The following is a 13,605-nucleotide window of genomic DNA, read 5'->3' on the forward strand; positions in this document are numbered from 1 at the left end:
ACTAGAGTAGCACACTTGAGCTTTTCTGTTCCCAAACTCATCCATCTTGCAGTCCTTGGTCAAGTGTGGACCACTGCATCGCTCGCACCCCACTCTTATGGCATGTATCGACTGGTCCATTTGTGTTATCCGGCGATCCATGTTATTAAGCATGGCCATGACAGCTGCAATTTCTTCAGTTTGGGCCCCTCCACCGCCTTTACTTTCGTCTTGCCTCGGGTTATGGTATTCACGGGAGTGTTTCGCGAATTCTTCAATTAGCTCCTTGACCTCCCTTGGATTTTTCTTTGTCAACAGTCCTTGAGAATCAAGGAGTTGTCTTGTCATCACATTGACCCCATCATAAAAGATTGACATCTCTTGCTGCACATTTAGGTCATGTTGAGGGCAATTTCTGAGTAAGCCCTTGTACCGCTCCCATGCTTCGTATAGTGACTCCCCCGGTTGTTGCTCAAAGTTGGCTATTGCCTTCTTGAGTTTGGCTATCTTGGATGGCAGGCAGAACTGGTCCAGGAATTGCTCACGCATTTGAGCCCATGTGGTGATTGTACCCGATGGGAGTGCTTTTAACCACTCCTTAGCAGCTCCTTTGAAAGTGATGGGAAGCATCCTAAGCAAGACTATATTTCTGGTGACATTTGGGACATTAAAGTAATCCGCAATGTCGTTGACTTCGTCTAGATGCTTAAAAGCATGCTCATGATCCTTCCCGAAAAATGGGATGTCCTTCAGTGCTGTCAATATGTGTCCCTTCAGCTCGAATGTGGCAGTGGCAGGAATTGCGGGTTGGACTAAACCAGGACCCATATCTTCTCAGATCCGCTTCTTGTATGCTCCCATGGACATTTCTTCAATTGCTGCCATCTCGTTCCTTGGCTCATTCTCGGGTTCACTTGTGTGTTCTTCAAATTCTAGCTCGGTATCGCTTTCGGACTCGGTTTGCACAGGTGTGTGATCCAAATGCTCAAGATTGCTCTTGTGCTTCGCTGATGAACTTGACTCTCCTGTCTTCTTTCCCGACTTCCTAGAAAAGGCTGACTTCAATTCTTGCAAGGGCGTCTTTTTCTTGTGAAGTGCAGACTCGGGGTCTTCCAGTGGTGACACCAAGTGTGTGTTTGAGCTTCTGGTCATGAACTCCTGCAACTTGCTAAACTAAAACGTAAAACTGAACTAAAATAAGAAATACTAACTACAAACTAAAATTTTAAAAATTTTGTCTGTCCACGTCGTGGCAAGTATATGGCCACGTCGTGGACTCTGTGATTAACAGAAATTTTTTTTTTTATTTTGCTGAAAAATTAACTTTTTTGTGGCTATGATTCCACAAGAAGGATCGGTTAATTTAATGCAAATAAATAAGCCAAAAACTAAGCCGTTCCCCGGCAACGGCGCCAAAAACTTGATGTGCACAAAAGTACCCACTAATTTTAATATTTATAACCTAACAAACTTAACTATCTATGTACTTATAGGCAGTGTACCTAGTCAGATTACAGTATAGCTTGGGTAAGTCGGGTGTCGATCACAGGGAATGGTTTTCTAATTAATTTACTTACTATTAAATTAACCTAATTTATTAACAAATTTAATAAAGGGTTTTACCTGATTTTACAAGATCAGATGAACTTAAATCCAATTCAATAAGTAAAGACACACACTCTTGTTTAGATTGAATCCACTTCTCCCTTATGGCTAGCTAACAATTACGGATTACTAAGTTGGTTTTTAATTATATTAGTAATTTAGTTCTATCTTACCAATATTTAACTAATTCATGTCAAACCATGTATGTTCACACATAATTAAACACAGAACTAATTATAGTTGTAAATATGCTATATAAGATTTGTTGTGTAAACGCAATTATGATCACAATTCTCGTTCTCTAGCACAGCTAAACTTTATTTATTCTAATTATTAACTAAGATTGGTCAATCCTAGCTCTAACAATTCAATGTTCACTAAATTATTAGGTAAACAGGTTCATGCAGTTTAACGGTCACTAAGCTACACAGAACATGTAATTAAGCAATTAGATAAACAAATATTAACATGCTAGGTCATACAAATCAAACACAAGCAAATTTTCACCAACTAAGCTTAATCCATAATCATATAACTATTCATAAGTTCAAAGCTTCATCTAGCTAAACAAGAGTAGCTAGATTCAGCTGCTCATCATAGTAATTAAACTAACACAGCTAAAACTAATGAAAGACATGTTCTAAAAATAAACTTTTACTTCTTTTGGTGTTGAAAACCCTCTTCCAGAACCTTTCTTTCGTTCTTATTCGTCTCCTGGAACTCTTTTTCTTCTGCCAAAAGTCCTTCTTTTCGTAATAATCAGGAGAACTTATATAATCCTTAAAAACTCGCGCCAAGTCGTGGCCAGGTTGCGCCACGTCGTGGGCTTCAAGCAATCTGTATCCTTCAAGGAAATCCTCCACGTCGCGATGCTTATCTTCTGGAACACCCGTGCCATGTCGTGGGCTTCATCGCCACGTCGTGAATTTAGCTCTTATCGTGAATTTATTATTTTCTTGTCTTCCAAGCCTCCCATGTTCCCCATTTTGTCACCTTTGGTCCCTTTCTTCGAAAATCCTTTGTATTGACTGAAAATAACAATTTAAACTCATAAGTATCATTATTCTAAACATATTATCAATTTATTAATAGAAATGTACTTAAATACTGCCTAAAAATAAGTATAAATATGGCAATATCAGTGAAGATGTTAACTTGCAAATTCGCGAACTTCGTGAAGACATGACGAAGGAGGTTCAGAATATTCAACAAGGTTATGAGTCAGCACATTAGAAGATTGACATTATTTGTGATGCTGTTGTACAATGTGTCAAAATGTTTGAGCAGATGAATCCTCAAATGACCTCTCTTTCTGCCAAAGAAGAACAAAATTTTGGAGAGCTTGTAAGGTTGTTGAAAGAACTCCAAGATCTGTCTTCGAAATCTATCTCTTCAATCGTTTCTCAAGAATTTCTTTCTCAGAAATTTTCTCATTTCGAAGCTATCTTACACAAAAACTTAGCACCACTACTTCGTATTTCAAGCCTTTTACCAAATGTATCAGATGCCCCACCTGCTGTCACAGGGGTGCAACGGGGAGAAAAGATTGGTAATACAAAGGCTTGGGAACAAATGAAGACAATAGAAGATACGAAGGTAGTTGGACAAGTATATCCTTCGAAAGTGGTAGTAAAGCCAACTGTTGTTTCAGCTGATCCAGTTATTTCAACTGTGACTACAACAGTTCCAATTTCAAAACCTATATCAAAAGGTATTGTAATTGAGAAACAGAGTGATGTCTCTTCTTCAAAGAATTTGGCTTCGTCAAATATTAAAGACAAGGGAAAAGGAGTTATGATTGAGAAGTCAAATAAAGAGAAGAAAGTTGAGGTGGCAGTTGAGGTTGAAAGAATGAGGCATGTTCAAAGTATAATGAGACAAAGAGCTTTGGAAGGTTCGAATGTTGATAAGGGTGATCCTTCGAAAGTTTACAATTACGAAAAAATAGAATCCAGGGTGATGTTTGATCACATGTATTATTTTGAAAAGGTTCCGAAGAAGAGCTATGTGGTGACGAACACAGATTTTGGTCAACTTGATTTTCCAATCAATGAAATGATGTTTGTTATGCCACAGTTCAAGGCTGAAACAAAATCAATGGAAATCGAAGAGGGAAAGAAGATGCAGATAAGATTTCATGCTGTATTAGCGAAGGCTCAAGAGGAAGTATGGTTTTTGGAGAAGATCAAGAAGGTGATATCTATAAAAAGGGATGTCATTTTCGAAGGGAAGTTTCAAAATTTGAAGTACACTGTGGCAAGAGCAAGTGGAAAGTTACAAGAATTTACAGTGGCAGACTTTCCTTTGATGAACACATATGATCTCATCAACATTGCCTTGATGCTTAAAGACAAGTCATTTTCTTTTCTCCAAGAAACAAAACCAGATGTTTTTAGTCATGGGTGTAGGCACATAAAAATATTTCTGGAGAATTATTTTGAGTGCTTAGCTCAAACAGATGTCGAACTTGCTACTGTCAAAGGCTTCGACATAACTGCACCAATGGCACCTTCGAAGAAGCAGAATGAGTTGAAAAATTACGAATATGGTGAAATCTATTTAAAGCCATTGGGGATTGTTTTTGTAGGAAAAGACAAACCTGGAAGAGCTAAAAGGTTTTTATTTCAAACTTGCGAAGTGGAGAGATACACCAACTCACAATATACGGACTTAATTGTTCGTATGAACCATTGCAAGAAGAACTCGGAAGGAGATAAGAAAGAGATAAAGAAAGTTATCTCTTGGTACATGGAAATCCGAAGAGTGCTGATGTATGTTGTTCAATCACTGACATCTTGAAGACTTCGACCTTTATTCCAAAGGGGGAGATTGTTAGGGCTTAAATGTTGTAATAGTCGAAGTGTCAGTTAGATTGTTACGAAGTTTATTTTGTCTTCGTAAGAAGGAGTCTTCGGATGTAATGTTATTTGTACTAAGGCATTATAAAGAGTAGTCTTAATGTCTAGTCCTTAGTATTGTTATGATTTTGTTCTCCTATAAATAGGGGTCTGTACTAAGTGAGTAGATAACTTTTCACTCGGTCTTTACAGAATATTCATTGTACTCTATAAATTCAAAAGCATAATATGAGCTGAACAAATATTCTATTTACTCTCGTTTTCATCGTTATTATTCTTCCTAAATTCATACTTGAGTTGATTTTAAACTCGATTACAAATCTCATCACCTGGGAGAGATCTGTTGTGATGTTCTAAGATGAGTATGTTCCCCCGGTGGAGAAGGAACGGTTGGCCCAGGAGTTTCTGTCTCTTAAATAGAAAACAGAGTCGATGACTGTGATTACGCATAAGTTTCACAAGAGGGCATTGTTTTGCCCTGAGCATGTGGTGACTGAGCAGGCTCGCATGAGTCGGTACTTGAGCATTCTGAGGAGGGATATTCGAGAGTTCGTGGCGAACTCGTCTTACCGTACATTTTATGAGCTCCATGAAAATGTCAGGAGGAGGGAGATCGAGTTAAACACTCAGGCGAGGGAGGATGTGGAGTCTCAGAGGAGAGACCGATGGCCGGTGCGGTCGCAGCCGGCAGCCAAGCAGGCTAAGCCTGCTGATACGAGACCAAGAGGCCAAAAGGGCCGCACTTGTGGCAAGTGCGGCAAGAGTCATGAGGGATCTTGCTAGGCAGGGATTTGCTAAAAATGTGGCAAGGAGGGGAACATGGCGAAGGATTTCCCCAAGGGTTTTGCAATCTGTTTCCAATGCAATCAGATCGGCCATCAAAAGGCCGAGTGCCCTCAGCTTGTTCAGGGATCAGCCTAGGGTTCCACTCCTGCTGCATTGCGTGCTACTGATGTTAGGCCGGTGAAGGCCGAGGTTCCAAAGGTGTAACAGCCCAAAATCCAGGTACCCTTTTATTTAGCCCTTCATCTTTAATTGATTTCCATTTTAGGGCCTTTGTGTTGGGCGAGTACGCTGGGCGTACAAGGATTACGATGTGCATACTCGCGCGCCTCATTTGGATGCGCTGTCCCTTAGGTGCGCTGGGCGTACCCATGGATTACGCAGGGCGTAATCGGTCCAGACCCAAAACCCTAATTCGTGTTGTTGGCTATAAAAGGAATGAGATGGCTTGGCTCCTCAGCCACCATCCCTCAGAAAGAAACCCTAAGAAAGTGCTTCTTCGTTTCTAGCCCTTTTGTGAGTGTTCTAAGCTTGGTGGTGCCATTTCCTTGTAGCAAAGAAGAAGAAGAGTCCATTGTGAAGGCTAGTAGCTGGTGTTCAAGTGTAGATCCGGGCTTAGCAAAGGCTGAAGCTTCTTTCTAAGGTAAAAAGTTCGGATCTTGACTTGTAGATCTTGTGTTATGCTTTATGGACCATTTTCTAGGGTTTTGTCCCAAAGGTGGAGACTTTATGAGCAAGTGGTCTCCATTAGCTTAGATCCATCATATTTCTGGTCCTTTTGAGTTGTAGATCCATAAAAATGTAATCTTGGACGTGAATGATTAGCCATGCATGAGATCTAGATCCTTGAGTTGATATGGAAAGGTGTTAAGGAGTGTAAGGACCTTTACAGCCATGCCAAGGCTTAAAGGTTCCGACTTTATGAGTAAGGATGCTTAAATAAGGCCAGAAATGAAGTATGTCTAGATTTGTCTATTACGCTGGGCGTAACTCCCAGTACGCGCAGCGTACTGAGTGGAGACCCCGATTATTGAGTTGGCGATGTACGCCCCGCGTACATCAGTCTGTACCCCCCGCATACTGGAGATGTTGACTTTTGTTGACTTTTAGGGTTTTGGTCAACATATTGACTTTGAGTCAAGAGAGGGTAAAATGGTCTTTTACCCATCTGAGGGATGTTAATAAGGGGGTAAAGTCTAGTGGTGGAAATCTATATTAATTAAAATGATATTCGTTATGATTAGGCGAGGTTGAGTCTTCGTTTGGGGATTCGGAGATAGCGAGCACGTGAGATTCTAGACTTTCCACGAGGTGAGTATTCTCACTATACTGAACCCGGAAGGGTTTTATTGTGTGACCGGAAGGTCGGATATGTTATGAGTTATACGCATTGTATGTAATAAGTTAATCGTTTATATGTGTCATGTATGATATGCTTAATATGGGCCGGAAGGCTTTATGTTATGGGCCGGAAGGCGTATATGTTATGGGCCGGAAGGCGTTGTGATGTGAACCGTAAGGTTGACGTAGGTAGGACCGGAAGGTTTACCTAGTCGGGATGGAAGTCCCCTGAGACACATGGAACGGAAGGTCAGGGCCTAGAAAGGCGTACGTGCGTAAGCTGTATTTTGGGGAACTCACTAAGCAATTATGCTTACATTTGTTGTGATATGTGTTTCAGGTACTAGCGAGGACTGAGGGAAGGCGCCGGCGTGATCTGTACACACTGATGGAGGATTTATGATCTTGGGATTTATATGATTTGTATTATGATATGATACATTGGATCTTTATGACTTATTTTGGATGGAAACATGTTTTTAAGAAATGAAAAAAAAATGTTTTGAAATTTTACTTGTTACAAAAGGCTCGTGGGAGACCTTTCCAACTGACAGCGGAGGAGGTTCGTGCAGCACCTAATGTTGTGGCTGGTATGTATTTCCCTATTTATTCATTTATTTATTCTGAATTTCTCTTTATGATTATCTTGTGCTATATATAGGTATATTTCTTGTGAGTTCTGTACCTGCTTTAGTGTTATTTGACCCGGGTGCGAGTCGATCGTTTGTGTCTATAGCCTTTAGTCGTCACATTGGCAACCACCGTGAGGCGTTGAGTCGACCTCTAAGGGTTTCTATAGCGGATAAGCATGCGATTTTTGCTATCGAGGTATCCCAAGGATGCGTGCTGGAGATTTTTGGCATCGAGTTTCCAATTAACCTGGTATCGATCGTGATGGGTGATGTCTGTGTCATCGTGGGCATGGATTGGTTGAGCCGTTTTGGAGCAGTAATCGACTTCAAGCACCAGTTGGTGACCATACGAGACCCTAGTGGGGGAGTGCTTACAGTGTATGGCGAAGGTACCGGATCTGGGTCAGCTTTCTGCTCTGCCACCAGGGCAAGGCAGAGTTTACAACAAGGTTGTATGGGATTCTTGGTGTATGTGATGGATTCGCAGATTGTCTCAAAGAGGCTGAGTTCTATATCCGAGGTTCCGATAGTATGCGAGTTCCCTGATGTTTTCCTCGAAGAGTTACTGGGTGTGCCTCCCGAGAGGCAAGGGGAGTTTTGAATTGATTTGGTTTTGGGGGCGGCGCCTATCGCCAAGGCACCTTATCGCCTTGCGCCGCCGGAGATACACGAGTTATCCTCACAGCTTCAGGACCTGATGGGGAAGGGATTTATTCGACCGAGTAGCTCGCCATCGGGAGCAACGATTCTTTTTGTCAAGAAAAAGGATGGTTCACACCGGATGTGCATTGATTACCAGGAGTTGAACAAGTTGACGGTCAAGAACCATTACGCACTTCTGAGGATTGATGATCAATTCGATCATCTGCAGGGGGCATCTTGTTTCTCTAAGATTGATTTGAGATCTGGCTATCACCGGATGAGTGTGTGCGAGCAGGATGTTTAGATAACGGCCTTTAGAACTCGTTATGGGTATTATGAGTTTGTAGTTAAGCCTTTTGGACTCACCAACGCACCGGCGGCGTTCATGGATCTCATGAACCGGGTGTGTAGGCCTATGTTGGAACGGTCGGTGATCATTTTCATTCATAATATATTAGTGTATTCGAGATCCAGGGAGAAGCACGAGGAGTGTCTACAAGAGGTTCTTGGGGTTTTGAGGTCGGAGAGGTTGTATCCCAAATTCTCCAAGTATGATTTCTGCCTACGAGAGGTTCGGTTTCTGGGACATATCGTTAAAAAGAGTGGGATATTGGTCGATCCAGCGAAGATTGAGGCAATTATGCGATGGGAGGTGCCGAGATCCCCATCCGAGATCCGAAGTTTTCTGGGATTAGCCGGCTACTATCGGAGATTTGTCAGGGATTTCCCCAAAATTGCGGTTCATCTCACCAAGTTGACTCAGAAAGGCATTACTTTTATTTGGGGTCCTGAGCAGTAGGCATCTTTCGAGACCCTTCACCAGAGATTATGCAAAGCTCCGGTGTTAGCCCTTCCGGAGGGAGTAGAGGACTTTATAGTCTATTGTGATGCATCTATCTTAGGAATGGGTGTAGTGTTGATGCAGAGGGGTCATGTTATTGCATATGCATCGAGGCAGCTGAAGCCTTACGAGACATGGTATCCCACACATGATTTGGAGTTAGGGGCGGTGGTGTTTGCCCTCAAGATTTGGGGCCACTATCTTTATGGTGTTAGGTGTACCTTCTACACGGACCACAAGAGCCTGAAGTATCTCATGGAACAGCCCAACCAGAATTTGAGACAGAGGAGGTTGTTGGATATGGTGAAAGATTATGACTGCGAGATCTTGTACCATTCAGGCAAGGCTAATGTGGTAGCTGACGCCCTGAGCCGTAGAGCAGAGAGTGCTCTGATCCATGATGTTTGCATGAGGAGGTTAGTGATGACTCCAGTCTTAGATACAATTTGAGAGGCCCATGTGGAGGCCATGAGACCGGAGAATCGCAAGAGGTAGCGGGTGATTGGGCAAGTGTCTGAGTTTTTTCCAGATAGTCGAGCGCTTATGACTTTCCGAGGGCGGATTTGGGTGCCCTACACTTGTGGAGCTCGCCATATTTTGATGGAGGAGGCGCATAGATCGAGATTCTCGATCCATTCAAGAGCCACTAAGATGTACTTGGACCTGAAGAGAGATTATTGGTGGCCCTGTATGAAGAGGGACGTGGCATGGGTAGTCGAGAGGTGCTTGACATGTCGTCAGGTTAAGGCAGAGCACCAGCGTCCTCATCGTCCATTGCAGCCTCTGGAGATTCCCCAGTGGAAGTGGGAACATATTTCCATGGACTTTATCACCACGTTGCCAAGGATCACGAATGGAGTTGACGCGATTTGGGTGATTGTGGATCGGCTGACGAAGAGCGCTCATTTCCTCGCCATTAGCGAGAGCTCTTCTGCAGAGAGATTGGCTGAGATTTATGTGAGGGAGGTTGTAGCTAAGAATGGAGTGCCGACCTCGATAGTGTCAGATCGAGGCATGCATTTTACTTCCAAATTCTGGAAGAAATTTTAGGAGGATTTGGGTACCTGGTTACACTTTAGTACCGCATACCATCCGCAGACATACGGGCAGAGCGAGCGGATGATTCAGACGCTTGAGGACATGCTGCGTGCATGTTTTATGGATTTTAGGGGAATTTGGGACACGTATTTACCGTTGGCTGAGTTTTCTTACAACAACAACTATCATGCGAGTATTGGTATGCCTCCCTTTGAGCTTCTTTATGGTAGAAAGTCTCGGACTCCCATTTGTTGGGGAGAAGTGGGGCAGTGAGTGATGGGTGGCACTGAGATAGTGCTGAAGATGACTGAGCAGATACAGTAGGCCAGATAGAGGTTACTGATGGCCCATAGTCACCAGAAGAGTTATACAGATAGACGAAGATCCGAGCTGGAGTTCCAGGTTGGAGATTTTGTACTCCTGGATGTATCCCCTTGGAAAGGGGTGATCCGATTCAGGAAACGGGGAAAGTTGGGTCTCCGATACATTGGTCCTTTCAGGGTGACTGCCAGAGTGGGTAGGTATCATACCATTTAGAGCTGCCTACGGAGTTGAGTCAGATTCATAACATCTTACATGTGTCTCAACTGAGGAAGTGTGTAGTCGATGAGACGGCAGCGGTACCACTAGAGAACATTCAGGTGGATGTGAGCCTGAATTACATTGAGAGACCAATTACGATCATGGATCGAATGGTGAAGTTTCTAGGAACAAAGAGGTAACCCTGGTTCAAGTCCAGTGGCAACATCGGAGAGGGTCCGAGTTGAAGTGGGAGCCGGAGTCCGAGATGCGAGAGCAGTATCCAGAGTTATTTTCAGATCATGACTTCGGGGGCGAAGTCTGATTCTAGTGGGGGAGAATTATAACATCTGGACTTCCATGTATATTATTCGTTATTTATTTCTTTATTTATCTCTTGAGCTACTCGACGAGTCGGTGCTCTAACTCATCGAGTAGAGTCGCGATGTGCCACGTGGGTTTAATGACCTAATCGACGAGTACGAGGAGTCGACTCGCCGAGTAGGCACTGGGATGAGAAACCCTAAATCCCTGGGTTTGGGGCCTATTTAAAGGCACTTATAGCCTCATTTGCGGCTACACATCCTTGAGAGCAAAACCTAAACGACCTTTGAGCTTAGAGAAAGAGAGAGAGAGAGAGAGAGAGAGAGAGAGAGAGAGAGAGAGAGAGAGAAAGAGAGAGAGAGAGAGAGAGAGAGAGAGTGCTTTGCTAATTGTAACTGTTTTGTGCATCTTGTGAAGTGAATACAAGAATTCCAAGCCAAGGGACAAGAAGATGCTGCTAGATCTGAGGTTGTTTCACTTTAGAGCTTCTGGGAAAGGTATAAAGCTTGCACATTTCTCATTATTTTGTATAGATCTCATGATATTGTGAATCTAGGGGTTTTCCACCCAAATATCAGGACCTTGAGTGTTTTATGTTCATTGAGTGGGTTGAGCTTTAGATATGGACCATGCGAGGTCCCTAGAGTCCATAAGTCCCTGCTTTATCCAACCATAATAGTGATCTTGAGTGAAAAACCCTTTTTGAGGTGTGTTTTGGCATTTTAAGCTCAAAATCTCATGCATGAACATAAAGCATGTGACTTTACGTGATTGATGAGCCTTAGGAGTGTAGATCTAGAGTTTGGGAAGGATCTTTGCCTTCAAAATGACTGAATGAGATATGAGTCTGAATGGAATCGTCAATTCAAGGTGCTAACTTGACGAGTCAGATGGGGTTGTCCCGATGGTTTTGATCGTGCAACAACTCGGCGAGTTGAGCCAGACTTTTGAGTGATTTTGTGGATGGTGAGTAGACTCATTGAGTCCCATAAGTATACTCGACGAGTAGGGTCAACATGAACTATTCACACGAGTTTGACTTCTGTTGACTTAGGGTTTGGTCAACCTTGTCTTTGGGAAACCATGAAGGGGTGAAATGGTCTTTTTCTCACTTCAAGAAAGAGAGAGAGAGAGAGAGAGAGAGAGAGAGTGTGTGTGTGTGTGTGTGTGAGTGAGAGAGAGAGAGAGAGAGAGATAACTTAGTAAATGTGTGATTTAAAGAGTTAATTAGATATAATTATCTTATGTGATTAGGAGGAGGCTAGATTTGGTTATTCGTGTGAGAGAAGTATTCATTCACTTAGCTTACTTACGAGGTGAGTCTTCTCACTATACTTACCAAGAGTGGTATCTTTATGTAATTGAGTTGTGTTATGCGTTTATCTGTGTATTGTAATATTTTGCATTATGTCTTTTTGATTTATTATGAATATTGTTTCTATGAGTTTATTGAGTTAGGACCGGAGGGTTCCATTAAGACACATTGACCGGATGGTCTTATTGAGTTATGACCTAGAGTGGCTAATGAGTTGTGTATGGTATTTTGGGGAACTCACTAAGCTTTGTGCTTACCGTGTTATGTGTTATGTGTTTCAGATACTTCTCAGGATCATGGGAAGGCGTTGGCTTGATTGTACACACACCAGTGATTATTTATCATTTAGAGGATCCTGGAGTTTTTATATACTGGTTTCTTTTGACCATGAGTTTTGGTGAATTGACATTAAGGCATTTTATGGTTTATTTATTAAAATGAATGGGTTTTGAAATTTAAAATTTTTGTTAAAATTTTATGTTGTTACATATATATTGATGTATAATTTTGATTTAACAGATTTAGGACTATTTCTCTTGCCTTAACTCATGTTCCTGGTTTCGTTGTGGGCTTAGGGTAGGATCACCTGTCCAACTATCGGTTAAACCTTAATTATACATGCCAAATATATATTAGTATTAAATTTATTTCAGTAACATTGTTAATCATTTTCAGTATAATCATAACAACTTATAAACTATAATAGTGATAGTTGAGTTATCAATTCACACTAGTTTCTAGTTCAAGGATACACTACATGAACAAATACGTAAGTACAATTACTTTTCATTACAAATATAGTATTCAGTTACAAGAACAAGAAAACATATATAGATTATACGTAAACGAGTTAATACTAGAATGTGAGCCATTACTTCATGGTACCTACTAAGGTACATGCTAAAGTCCTATTTTATAACCAGAGTCTCCTGGGGGGAGAGCATGAATTTGTGTATAGATCTATACAGGACTAACAATCCCGCACCTCGACTATTAACTACAGTTGGACCGGCAGGTCTACGGGTGACAAATGTCATAACATTTCGACGCCTGAAGAACGTCGTGTAGGCCACTGGTTAGTTTAGTATGGTTAGAATCTCATTCACATTAAGCATTAACTAAATATTTTGGTTTACAAAAACAAACATTACTTCAGTAGTTTTATTTTAAGTAATAGGACTATCTATCATTATCTTTCAGCACTAATACACTATAGAGTTCATACAAGTGCAGTAGACTATTTTCTATCAAAGAAAACATACATTTATGGAAAACACACACTTACACTATTTTACAGTAAAAAAAACATAAAAACATTTTGGTCTTTATGCCAAAGAATACTTTTCATTTATTGTAGAAAATATGAAATTTTTTGGGAAACATACTAACATTTTCAGGGAACAAATACAAACATCAAATACTAAATGATTAGGAACTCACCAACTTAAATGTTGATACTCTCTTATAAAAATAACTTGTATTCTCAAGAAAGCAGTAGTCAGGTACATGCACCCAAGTTTTTGAGAAGACAGAGCTTATTCAAGACTCTGCTTTTATTTTGCTATACATTTTTTGTGTCTTACAGTCAATACACAGAACACACATGTGTTAACTATTTTAAATACAATGGATGTTGTTGCTTGTTTTACTATTATGCAATTATTATGATACTGTACATGACGTCCTCCTTCCCCGAACGTTTTCGCCGTTCCGGTTTGAGGGTGTGAC

The 13,605-nt window shown here is 41.4% G+C and overlaps 1 non-coding gene across 1 annotated transcript; it reads left to right on the forward strand.

The window, feature by feature from the left end:
- The first annotated feature begins 373 nt into the window (after window positions 1-373).
- On the forward strand, window positions 374-480 carry LOC145077447 (small nucleolar RNA R71). The gene has a single exon (XR_013693191.1). It is a non-coding gene; the product is annotated as a small nucleolar RNA R71 (small nucleolar RNA).
- The last annotated feature ends 13,125 nt before the right edge of the window (window positions 481-13,605 follow it).

Source organism: Lactuca serriola, chromosome 9, assembly GCF_051521515.1.
Source record: "Lactuca serriola cultivar US96UC23 chromosome 9, Lser_US96UC23_V15, whole genome shotgun sequence".
NCBI classification, from domain to species: Eukaryota; Viridiplantae; Streptophyta; class Magnoliopsida; order Asterales; family Asteraceae; genus Lactuca; species Lactuca serriola.